This window comes from Gopherus flavomarginatus, chromosome 23, assembly GCF_025201925.1.
Source record: "Gopherus flavomarginatus isolate rGopFla2 chromosome 23, rGopFla2.mat.asm, whole genome shotgun sequence".
Taxonomy (NCBI): Eukaryota; Metazoa; Chordata; order Testudines; family Testudinidae; genus Gopherus; species Gopherus flavomarginatus.
This window is the reverse complement of record NC_066639.1, coordinates 14,054,943-14,065,403: the sequence shown is the minus strand read 5'-3', so window position 1 is coordinate 14,065,403 and position 10,461 is coordinate 14,054,943. Positions and strand designations below refer to the sequence as shown.

The 10,461-nt window shown below is 56.0% G+C and overlaps 2 protein-coding genes across 2 annotated transcripts in view; both read left to right on the top strand.

Moving 5' to 3' along the window:
- The first annotated feature begins 4,305 nt into the window (after positions 1-4,305).
- The window catches only part of LOC127039371 (zinc finger protein 883-like), a 341,025-nt gene continuing 334,869 nt past the window's right edge, over positions 4,306-10,461 (top strand). Inside the window, exon 1 of the mRNA XM_050932960.1 lies at positions 4,306-4,383. The gene's annotated coding sequence lies outside the window, so the exon portion shown is untranslated. The remainder of the gene's footprint in view (positions 4,384-10,461) is intronic.
- Positions 4,306-10,461, top strand: part of LOC127039346 (zinc finger protein 883-like) — a 205,128-nt gene continuing 198,972 nt past the window's right edge. Inside the window, exon 1 of the mRNA XM_050932877.1 lies at positions 4,306-4,383. The gene's annotated coding sequence lies outside the window, so the exon portion shown is untranslated. The remainder of the gene's footprint in view (positions 4,384-10,461) is intronic.

The window sequence follows — 10,461 nt, the reverse complement described above, 5'->3', positions numbered from 1 at the left end:
GAATTTTTAGTAATCAATATAATTAATACATAAGCCAAAGATTATAGGCTACACAACTCAAGAAAAGGACCTGTATTTTGCTGTAGACCAGGTGTCGGCAACCTGCAGCACGCGTGCCAAAGACAGCATGTGAGCTGATTTTTAATGGCACGCTGCTGCCTGCCAGGGTCCCAGCCCCATTCAGACCCCCCGCCCACGCTCTCTCCTGCACGGGCTTGCTGGCAGCCAAGCTCCCCCCTCCCCTGCTTCTTCCCCCAGCGTGGTGCTTTCCTGCCTCTTCCTCTCCCACTCCCTCTCCCTGCCACCAATCAGCTGATCACCCTTGCAAGGGGGAGGGGGAGTGGAGCCGCAGTGTGCTCACTGCATATCGCCTCCAGCCCCCTGCCCTGAACCCCCTCCACACACCAAGCCCTCTGCCCTGACCCCTGCACCCCTTCACACACACCCAGCCTTCTGTCCTGACCCCTGCACCCCCCACATACCCACCCCCCCACACCCCATGACCTGACTCTTGCACACACACCCCCACATCCCCATCCCCACCCTGAGCACCAAACAGGAGCTCCTGCACCCCGCTACACACATTCCCATCTGCACTCCCGGTCTGGGGTCCCGGCTGCCAGCCCCTTGCCAGCCGGGGTCTCACCGGCCCCACTCAGCCTGCTGTCAAACTAGGTGAACGGAACCCCAGGCCGGCAGCAGGCTGAGTGGGCCGGCAGCGTAAGATCAGCATTTTAATTTCATTTTAAATTAAGCTTCTTAAATATTTTGAAAACCTTGTTTACTTTACATACAACACTAGTTTAGCTATATAATATAGACTAGTAGAGAGAGACCTTCTAAAAAACGTTAAAATGTATTACCAGCACACGAAACCTTAAGTTAAAGTGAATAAGTGAAGACTCGGCACGGCACTTCCGAAAGGTTGCCGACCTCTGCTGTAGACAGCTCAGTGAAAAAGTCCACTCTCACAGCTGCCACCAAAAAAGCTAACAACATGGTAGGATTCATAAGGAATGGGATGGAGAATAACATCAAGGGGGCAGCCTCTAATATCTGGGGACCACCACGGCTACTATAGCACTGCACACAGGATATTTTATATCTATCTTGGAGAACTGATGAGGAAATAGGTCAAAAAAGAAATATTTGATAATATGACAGAAAACAATCAAGATCTGAAGGGATTTTATATTGATACTAATACGCGAGAAAATTGGGACGGTTTGATGGGACTGGCTATAGAATACACATACAGTAATGGTTCCTCCTCCTCCACCACCAGTCTCAGGAAGCCGTTTGTGAAGGTGTTTTAAGAAGGCCAGGGACGGGGTCTAAAGCAGGAACACTTCCTGACAGCGGGGAGGGGCAGCAGTATGGGATGGGCAGGGGACAGGCAACTGGTGGCTGTAGGGAGCTGCACTGGAAAGCCGGGGGCGGGGGGGAGGGCAAGGTCAGATGAAACTTTTGTGGGCCTGGCACCAAACATATCTGTGGACCCCAACTGCGGCAATGGAGCATGACGTGAGGAGGTCAGTCCCCAGACCAAGGGGCCAGCCAGGGGTCTGGCATGACAGGAGCAGCCCCGCTCCACCCAGCCCAGTGCAAGGGCACTATTTACAAACTGCCAGTTGCCAGATGCACAGTGGCCCTGTGATGCCAGCATGTCCCTTCCCCTCGGGGGGCTGGCCCATGCCACACCACAGACACTCACCCAACACCCCCAACTCCCTCTGACCAGTGCCCCCCCAGACCTCCACCAGAAATGCTCAGTGCCCTGCACAACACCACCCCTGCCCATAGTCCCACAACTGCCCAGCACCCCAAATCCCTATTGCCCCAACACACACATCTTCCCCACCCCCTCACAGCCCAGCCCACAGACTCCCCAGAGACCCACTCCCCCACACCCTGCCTTCCGGCCGCATTCACCAGCCTTGCTGGGAGGTGACCATGTCTTCTGGGCTGAGTTGGCGGTACAGCCAGGGTTGGTCCCGGGGCCAGGAATTGCTCTGTCCCTTCAGGAATGGTGTGATCAGCCAGGCCAAGGCCTGCCCCGGCCAGACTCCTTCAAGAGCCTGGAGGGGCCCAGCCAAGCCCCCCACATTGCCCCCCCAGGCTGAGACTGGCCAGGCTTCTGCACCAGTCCTAGGCAGCTCAGCTCCAGGGAGACAGGCAGGGCCCCACAGGCCTGGAGCCAGAGGTGCACTAGGGTCCAAGCCACTGGCGCCATTGTAAACCTGGCACTGGGTGGGAGTGAGGGGCAGCAACTGGGACTGGTTACTCCACTGAGAACACTCACTTCTCCCTTCCCCTCCTGTGTCCTGTTCCTGGCAGAGACTGGCCGCCCTGTCTCACCCCAGAGCCAGCCGTGTTCCCAGGCTCCCCGTAAACTGCACCCACTAATCCCCTTCCAGTGTGGGGAAGGGCTCAGGGCAGCAATTTCCCACCTAAACAAGGACCATTTGCTGCTGATAAAACAGGTGTGAAAACTTCCCAGAGCTGAGAGGATTTTAAACTCACCTTTGAGAATGAGAAAATGGGCCAAAATCCAAGGAGGAGAATGAAGACATGGAGAGAAAAGGGCAGGGCGGGGTGGGGGGGAGGATCTGCTTGGATTTTATCCCAGTATTTGATCATTAGAGAAAAAGGGGAAGAATTCAGGACAAATTAATTTGAGACTGAAGTGACAAAATCACAGAGAACGTCATTACCCCCCCGCACTTCTCCCCCTGCTGCGATCTCCTGCCTGCCCAGAGCAGGGCCATCTCCCCACAGGTCACACGGTCCGACCCCTCCCTCCATCTCATTTTTCAACCCTCCCTTCCTACCCCCCCGGCCCTGGGGCAGCCCCTGGCTGGAGCTGGGGGCAGAGGGGTCACTGCTGTGAACGCAGCTCAGAGCTGCCCCAAGGGCGGAGTGGGGGGATCTGTGGCCCCTTGTGCAGAGGCGCCTCCCCCAGCCCCTTGTTAATCACCTGTGGGCTCCGGCCCGGGGCTGCCCAGGGGGTGGGGCCCAGCTGGAGAAAGCTGCCACCCCCCCGGGAGCAACAGCGGCTCAGCCCGGGCCCAGCTCCCATGGAGGCAGCAGCAGCGTCTAGGCTGTGCCAGAGCCCCACCCCCAGGAGCTGCCCCGCCCCCGGGCAGTGCCAGAGCCCCATCCCCAGGAGCTGCCCCGCCCCCGGGCTGTGCCAGAACCCTGCCCCCAGCCTGTGCCACAGCCCCGCCCCCAGGAGCTGCCCCGCCCCCAGCCTGTGCCAGAGCCCCGCCCCCAGCAGCTGCCCTGCCCCTGGGCAGTGCCAGAACCCCACCCCCAGGAGCTGCCCCGCCCCCGGGGCTGTGCCAGAACCCTGCCCCCAGCCTGTGCCACAGCCCCACCCCCAGGAGCTGCCCCGCTCTTGGGCTGTGCCACAGCCCCGCCCCCAGCAGCTGCCCCGCCCCCGTCCTGTGCCACAGCCCCGCCCCCAGCAGCTGCCCCGCCCCCAGCGTGTGCCAGAGCCCCACTCCCACCCTGTGCCACAGCCCCACCCCCAGGAGCTGCCCCATCCTTGGGCTGTGCCACAGCCCCGCCCCCAGCAGCTGCCCCACCCCCGGGCTGTGCCAGAGCCCCGCCCCCAGCAGCTGCCCCGCCCCCAGGCTGTGCCAGAGCCCCGCCCCCAGCAGCTGCCCCGCCCCCAGGCTGTGCCAGAACCCTGCCCCCAGCCTGTGCCAGAGCCCCGCCCCCAGGAGCTGCCCCACCCTCGGGCTGTGCCAGAGCCCCGCCCCCAGGAGCTGCCCCTCCCCCAGGCAGTGCCAGAGCCCCGCCCCCAGGAGCTGCCCCTCCCCCCAGCCTGTGCCACAGCCCCGCCCCCAGGAGCTGCCCCGCCCCCGGTCTGTGCCAGAGCCCCGCCCCCAGCAGCTGCCCCGCCCCCGGCCTGTGCCCGAGCCCCGCCCCTAGGAGCTGTCCCGCCCCCGGCCTGTGCCAGAGCCCCGCCCCCAGGAGCTGTCCCGCCCCCAGCCTGTGCCAGAGCCCCGCCCCCAGCAGCTGCCCCGCCCCCAGGCTATGCCAGAGCCCCGCCCCTAGGAGCTGCCCCGCCCCCAGGAGCTCTGGGCTTTGTTCTCCCCGCCCCGCCCCCGCAGCTGCTCCAGCCCCGGCCGCAAACGCCGCTGGGGCTCGCCCTGAGCATGCGCAGTAACAGCTGCTGAACCCCTCCCTTACCTGGGCTGGAGAGGGCGGAAGCGCCCGCGGGGCAGGCTGGGAGATGTAGTTCCCGGCTCTCCCCGGAGCAGAAGTGACGTTGAGCGCTGGGGGAGAGAACGAGCCGCGCTGCGAACGCGCGCGGGCCGCTGCGGCTCTGCCTGGCTCGCGCGGGGCCGTTGGAGCCTCTCCCGGGGCCGGAGAAGGGTTTGTGCCGTGGGGGCTCTGGGCATGCGCAGATCGGCCGGGAGGGGGGGGGGGGTCCCGCATGCGCAGAGGCCGCGTCACCTGCTGCTGCTCCCTGGCGCTGCGGGCCCGGCCGGAGCAGGCGGGTCTGTGCCGGGGGGACCTGTTAACCCCTTCGTGCCCGGCCCGCTGCGGAGCCGCAGCCTCCAGGTACCGGGCCGGGCCCCACTGGGCTCCCTGCGTGGGGCCGGGCGGGGGGGGGTGAGACCGGGCTGGGGGCTGGGAAAGGGGCGGGTGGGAAATGTCTGTGCAGCCCGGACATGGCCGGGGGGGGGGAGAGCAGGTGACCCCCGAGGAGCGGGGAGAGAAAGGGGGGGGCTGAGATTCCCTCGGATTTACCGCTGCCCCCCCCGTGGGGACCCCCCTCCTCTCCCGTCCTGCCCCCTTTCTCCCTAGAGAGCAACGAGCAGCACCCAGGGTGACCCCCCCCTCCCCCAAACCCCTGAGAAGTTCCCTGTTCCCCTCCCCCCATTGTGCCCCATTTTCTCTGCCCTTCGCCAATGGCCAGTTCAGATCTCAGGTTTGGGGTGTTTCCCCCATTTTCACCTGCAGGGATTTGTCCTTGTGCGGGTGGGAAATGGTTCCCCCGAGTGATTTCTGAACTGGGCAGAGGCTGGGGGGGCCCTGAGACAGGGACACCTCTGGGCTGGGCTGGGGGGGCCCTGAGACACAGAGATCTCTTGGGGGGGTCACTTTTGGCATGAAAAGTGACCTTCAGACTCCAGCCCCACTCTTTTCCCAGGGCTCCCTGATGGCCACGTGAATGTGAGGCAAGAAGAATCCGTCCCATTCTGTTGTTGATTCAATATCCCTGTATAATCCCCTCCAATTTCCCCTCTTTGCTCTTGAACTGTTGAATAGTAACACAAAAACTCCCCATATGTTGGTCCTTCTCTCTTATATTGGCAAATATTTAATTTCTCCTCAGTTCTGGAATATTGATACCAAATTCTTGAAAATCTTCCTGCTTTTCTCTCCAGGTGTCTGACTGAGAACAGGGCTCTTATCGTACTGAGCGTGGCCTTGCCTGAGATTAGGTCCCGCAGTTCGTGGGCACTGCACAAACCCTGACCAAGCTTGGGGCCCTGGTGGTGCCGGGAACTTCACAGACCCCTACAGAGAGCAGGGACCTTGTTGTGCCGGGTGCTACAGTGACCCTGACTGAGCTCCGGACCCCTGTTGTGCCAGGCCCTGCATAAAGACCAAGTGAACTCAGGCTCCCATTGTGCCAGGTGCTGCAGAGACAGCAAACAAAATCAGGGACCTTCTTTTTCTTGGAGCTGCAGAGACCCCAGGTGAGATCTGGACCCTATTCTGCCAGGCACTGCGGAGACCCTAATTGAGATCTGGGCCCTGTTCTGCCAGGCGCTGCAGAGACCTCAACAGAGGTCAGACCCCACTGTTGTGACAGGTCCTGAGGAGACCGCAACTGACATCTGGCCCCGCATTGTGTCAGGTAAAACTGAGACCTGAATCGAGATCACGGCCCCTCTTGTGCCGGGCAGCGCAGGACTGTGGCCCAAATTGCTGCCTCCGTTGTTCGGGGTACTTGAGAAACCTTGACTAAGATCTGTGTCCCTGTTGGGCCTGGCATTTCAATGACCCCTACCAAGATCATGCCCCACCACGGTACTGGGCACTGCACAAACCCTGACAGAGATCCTGCCCCCACATTTTGCCAGATGCTGCAGGGACCCCAAACAAAATCAGGGATCCTGTAATGCTGGGAGTTGCAGAGCCCTCAACTGAGATCAGGCCCCCTGTTGTGCAGGGCTCCTGCACAGACACTGACCAAGATCAGGGTCCCCATTGTGACAGGTGCTGAACAGACCCCAAGGGCATCTCTACCCTGCCATTAAAAACCCCCCACTGGCCCATGCCAGCTGACTCAGGCTCACGGCGCTCAGGCAAAGGGGCTGTTTAATTGCAGTGTAGATATCTGGGCTCAGGCTAGAGCCAGGCTGTAGGACCGTGTGAGATGGGAGGGTGCCAGACCTTGGGCTCAAGTATCAGAGGGTAGCCGTGTTAGTCTGGATCTGTAAAAGCAGCAAAGAATTGTGTGGCACCTTATAGACTAACAGACGTTTTGGAGCATGAGCTTTTGTGGGTGAATACCCACTTCGTCAGATGCATGTAGTGGAAATTTCCAGGGGCAGGTATATATATGCAGGCAAGCTAGAGGTAATGAGGTAGTTCAATCAGGGAGGATGAGGCCCTGTTCTAGCAGTTGAGGTGTGAAAACCAAGGGAGGAGAAACTGGTTTTGTAGTTGGCAAGCCATTCACAGTCTTTGTTTAATCCTGAGCTGATGGTGTCAAATTTGCAGATGAACTGAAGCTCAGCAGTTTCTCTTTGAAGTTTGGTCCTGAAGTTTTTTTTGCTGCAGGATGGCCATCTTAAGGTCTGCTATAGTGTGGCCAGGGAGGTTGAAGTGTTCTCCTACAGGTTGTTCTATATTGCCATTCCTAATATCTGATTTGTGTCTGTTTATCCTTTTCCGTAGCGACTGTCCAGTTTGGCCGATGTACAAAGCAGAGGGGCATTGCTGGCATATGATGGCGTATATTACATTGGTGGACGTGCAGGTGAATGACCCGGTGATGGTGTGGCTGATCTGGTTAGGCCCTGTGATGGTGTCGCTGGTGTAGATATGTGGGCAGAGTTGGCATCGAGGTTTGTTGCATGGATTGGTTCCTGAGCTAGTGTTCCTATGGTGCGGTGTGCAGTTTCTAGTGAGAATATGTTTCAGGTTGGCAGGTTGTCTGTGGGCAAGGACTGGCCTGCCACCCAAGGCCTGTGAAAGTGTGGGATCATTGTCCAGGATGGGTTGTAGATCCCTGATGATGCGTTGGAGAGGTTTTAGCTGGGGACTGTATGTGATGGCCAGTGGAGTCCTGTTGGTTTCTTTCTTGGGTTTGTCTTGCAGTAGGAGGTTTCTGGGTACACATCTGGCTCTGTTGATCAGTTTCCTTATTTCCTTGTGCGGGTATTGTAGTTTTGAGAATGCTTGGTGGAGATTTTGTAGGTGTTGGTCTCTGTCTGAGGGGTTAGAGCAGATGCGGTTGTACCTCAGTGCTTGGCTGTAGACAATGGATCATGTGATGTGCTTGGGATGGAAGCTGGAGGCATGAAGGTAGGCATAGCGGTTGGTAGGTTTTCGGTATAGAGTGGTTGTAATGTGACCATCACTTATTTGCACCGTGGTGTCTAGGAAGTGGACCTCCCATGTAGATTGGTTTAGGCTGAGGTTGATAGTGGGGTGGAAGCTGTTAAAATCGTGGTGGAATTTTTCCAGAGTCTCCTTCCCATGGGTCCAGATGATGAAGATGTCATCAATGTAGCGTAGGTAGAGAAGGGGCGTGAGTGGACGAGAGTCGAGGAAGCGTTGTTCCAAGATCGGCCATAAAAATATTGGCATATTGTGGGGCCATGCGGGTGCCCATAGCGGTGCCACTGATCTGGAGATATATGTTGTCATCAAATTTAAAATAGTTGTGTGTGAGGATAAAGGCACAGAGCTCAGCAACCAGTTGTGCTGTGGCATCATCAGGAATACTGTTCCTGACTGCTTGTATTCCATCTGTGTGTGGGATGTTCGTGTAGAGAGCCTCTACATCCATGGTGGCTAGGATGGTATTTTCTGGAAGGTCACCAATGCATTGTAGTTTCCTCAGGAAATCAGTGGTGTCACAGAGATAGCTGGGAGTGCCGGTGGCATAGGGTCTGAGTAGAGAGTCCACATATCCAGACAGTCCTTCAGTGAGAGTGCCAATGCCTGAGATGATGGGGCGTCCAGGATTTCCGGGTATGTGGATCTTGGGTAGTAGATAGAATAACCCTGGTCGGGGCTCTAAGGGTATGTTGATTTGTTCCAGTGTTAGTGTAGGGAGTGTCCTGAGTAGATGTTGCAGTTTCTTAATGTATTCCTCAGTGGGATCTGAGGGAAGTGGCCTGTAGAATTTGGTGTTGGAGAGTTGTCTGGTGGCCTCCTTTTGGTAGTCAGACCTGTTCATGATGACAACAGCACCTCCTTGTCAGCCTCTTTGATGATAATGTCTGGGTGGTTTCTGAGGCTGTGGACGGCATTGCGTTCTGCACGACTTAGGTTATGAGGCAAGCAATGTTGTTTTTCAACAATTTCTGCCTGTGCACGTCGGCGGAAGCATTCAATGTAGAGGTCCAGGCTGTCATTTCGACCCTCAGGAGGAGTCCGTGTGGAGTTCTTCTTCTTGTGCTGTAGGTGGGAGGGCACCTGTGTATTAGTGCGCTGTTCAGTGTTGTCCTGAAAGTATTCTTTGAGTCGGAGATGGCAAAAGTAGGCTTCCAGATTGCCGCAGAACTGTATCATGTTAGTGGGGGTGGCAGGGCAGAAGGAGAGTCCCTGAGATAGGACAGACTTTTCTTCTGGGCTGAGTGTGTAGTTGGATAGATTGACAATATTGCTGGGTGGGTTGGGGGTACCACGGTTGTGGCCCCATGTGGCAGGTAGGAGTTTAGACAGCTTACAGTCCTTTTTCCTTTGTAGAGAGGTGAAGTGAGTAATGTATATCTCCTGTCTTATTTTAGTGAAGTCCATTTGTATGGAAGTTTGGTTATTTATGAGAGTCTCCAGGTTGGAGAGCTCTTTTTTGATGTTTTCCTGTTTGCTTTATAGGATGCTGATCAGGTGGTCCCTCAGTTTCTTGGATAGAGTATGGCATAATCTCTCACTCTGGTCTGTGTAGTATGTAGATAGCAGTGGATTTTTTACCTTTAGTCCATTTGGTATGACGTCCCTCCATTTGCATTTGGAAAGGAAGATGATATCTGTCTGTATTTGTGCAAGTTTCTTCATGAAGTTGATGGATTTCCACTCCATACGGCTAAATGCAGTGCCTTGCATGGTGTCAAGTATCAGAGGGGTAGCCGTGTTAGTCTGGATCTGCAAAAGCAGCAAAGAATCCTTGCAGCCCAAGCCAGAATGTCGACACCACAATTCAACAGCCCCACAGCCTGAGCTGTGTGAGCCCAAGTCAGCGGGCACGGGCCAGCCACCCGTGTCTGACTGCACTGTAGACATGCCCACAGGGACAGGCCTTGCCCCCAAAAGCTCAAAGGCTAAATAAGCCAATGGTGGGAGGCGACTCTCCATTTTACAGATGGGGAAACTGAAGCTCAGAGAGCTGAAGTGATTTGCTCAAGTTTGCATGGAGAATCTGGGGCAAAACTGGGAACTGAACCCAGATTGTTTGAATTCTTGTGTCTCCCCTTAACCCCAAGCCCAGCGTGTGTGTGTGCAGCGTTGTTTTCCTCTGTGTTTGCCTTGCATTGGCTTCCAAGGGAGGCTGTGGAATTTCCTTCACTGGAGGTTTTTAAGACCAGGTTAGAGAGACACCAGTCTGGGAATGTCTAGGGATACTTGGTCCTGACTCATCACAGAGGGCTGGAGTAGACGACCTCTCAAGATCCCTTCCAGGCCTACACTGAAATAATTCTCTTTTGTGCTGTGCCCTGTTCTACACTGAGCTGTTTTGCATGGTGCCATTTGGAACTGGGATTGCACTATGTTGTGTTGAAGTTTTATGGTGCATTGTTTTGCCTCAGCATGTTTGGTGTTTGTGTTGTGTTGGTTTGAGTTGAGCTCTTTTTCATTGTGTAATTTTGTCGTAGGGTGTGTTAGTTTGCATTGTGTTGTTTTCTTTTCCTTTGTATTGTCACTTTATGCTGTGGTTTTTGTTGTTTCGTTTTTTTTCCCTGAGTTTCCTGACATTATGTTGTGGTGGGTTTTACTCTATATGTTGCGTTTTATACGTATATATTTCATAGCATCATAGAAATGTAGAGCTGGACAGGACCTCAAGATGTCATCAAGTCCAGCTCTCTCTGTTGAGGCAGGACCAAGTATATGTTGATTATCTCTGACAGAGGTTTGTCCTACCAGTTCTTAAAAACTTCCAGGGAAAGAGACTCCCCCCTTGTTCAGCTCTGGAATAGTCTTACTAGCTCAGCTCTGGTGACATCCACCCAGATTTTAGTGGTGAGCAGCTCTGGAGAGAGAGGA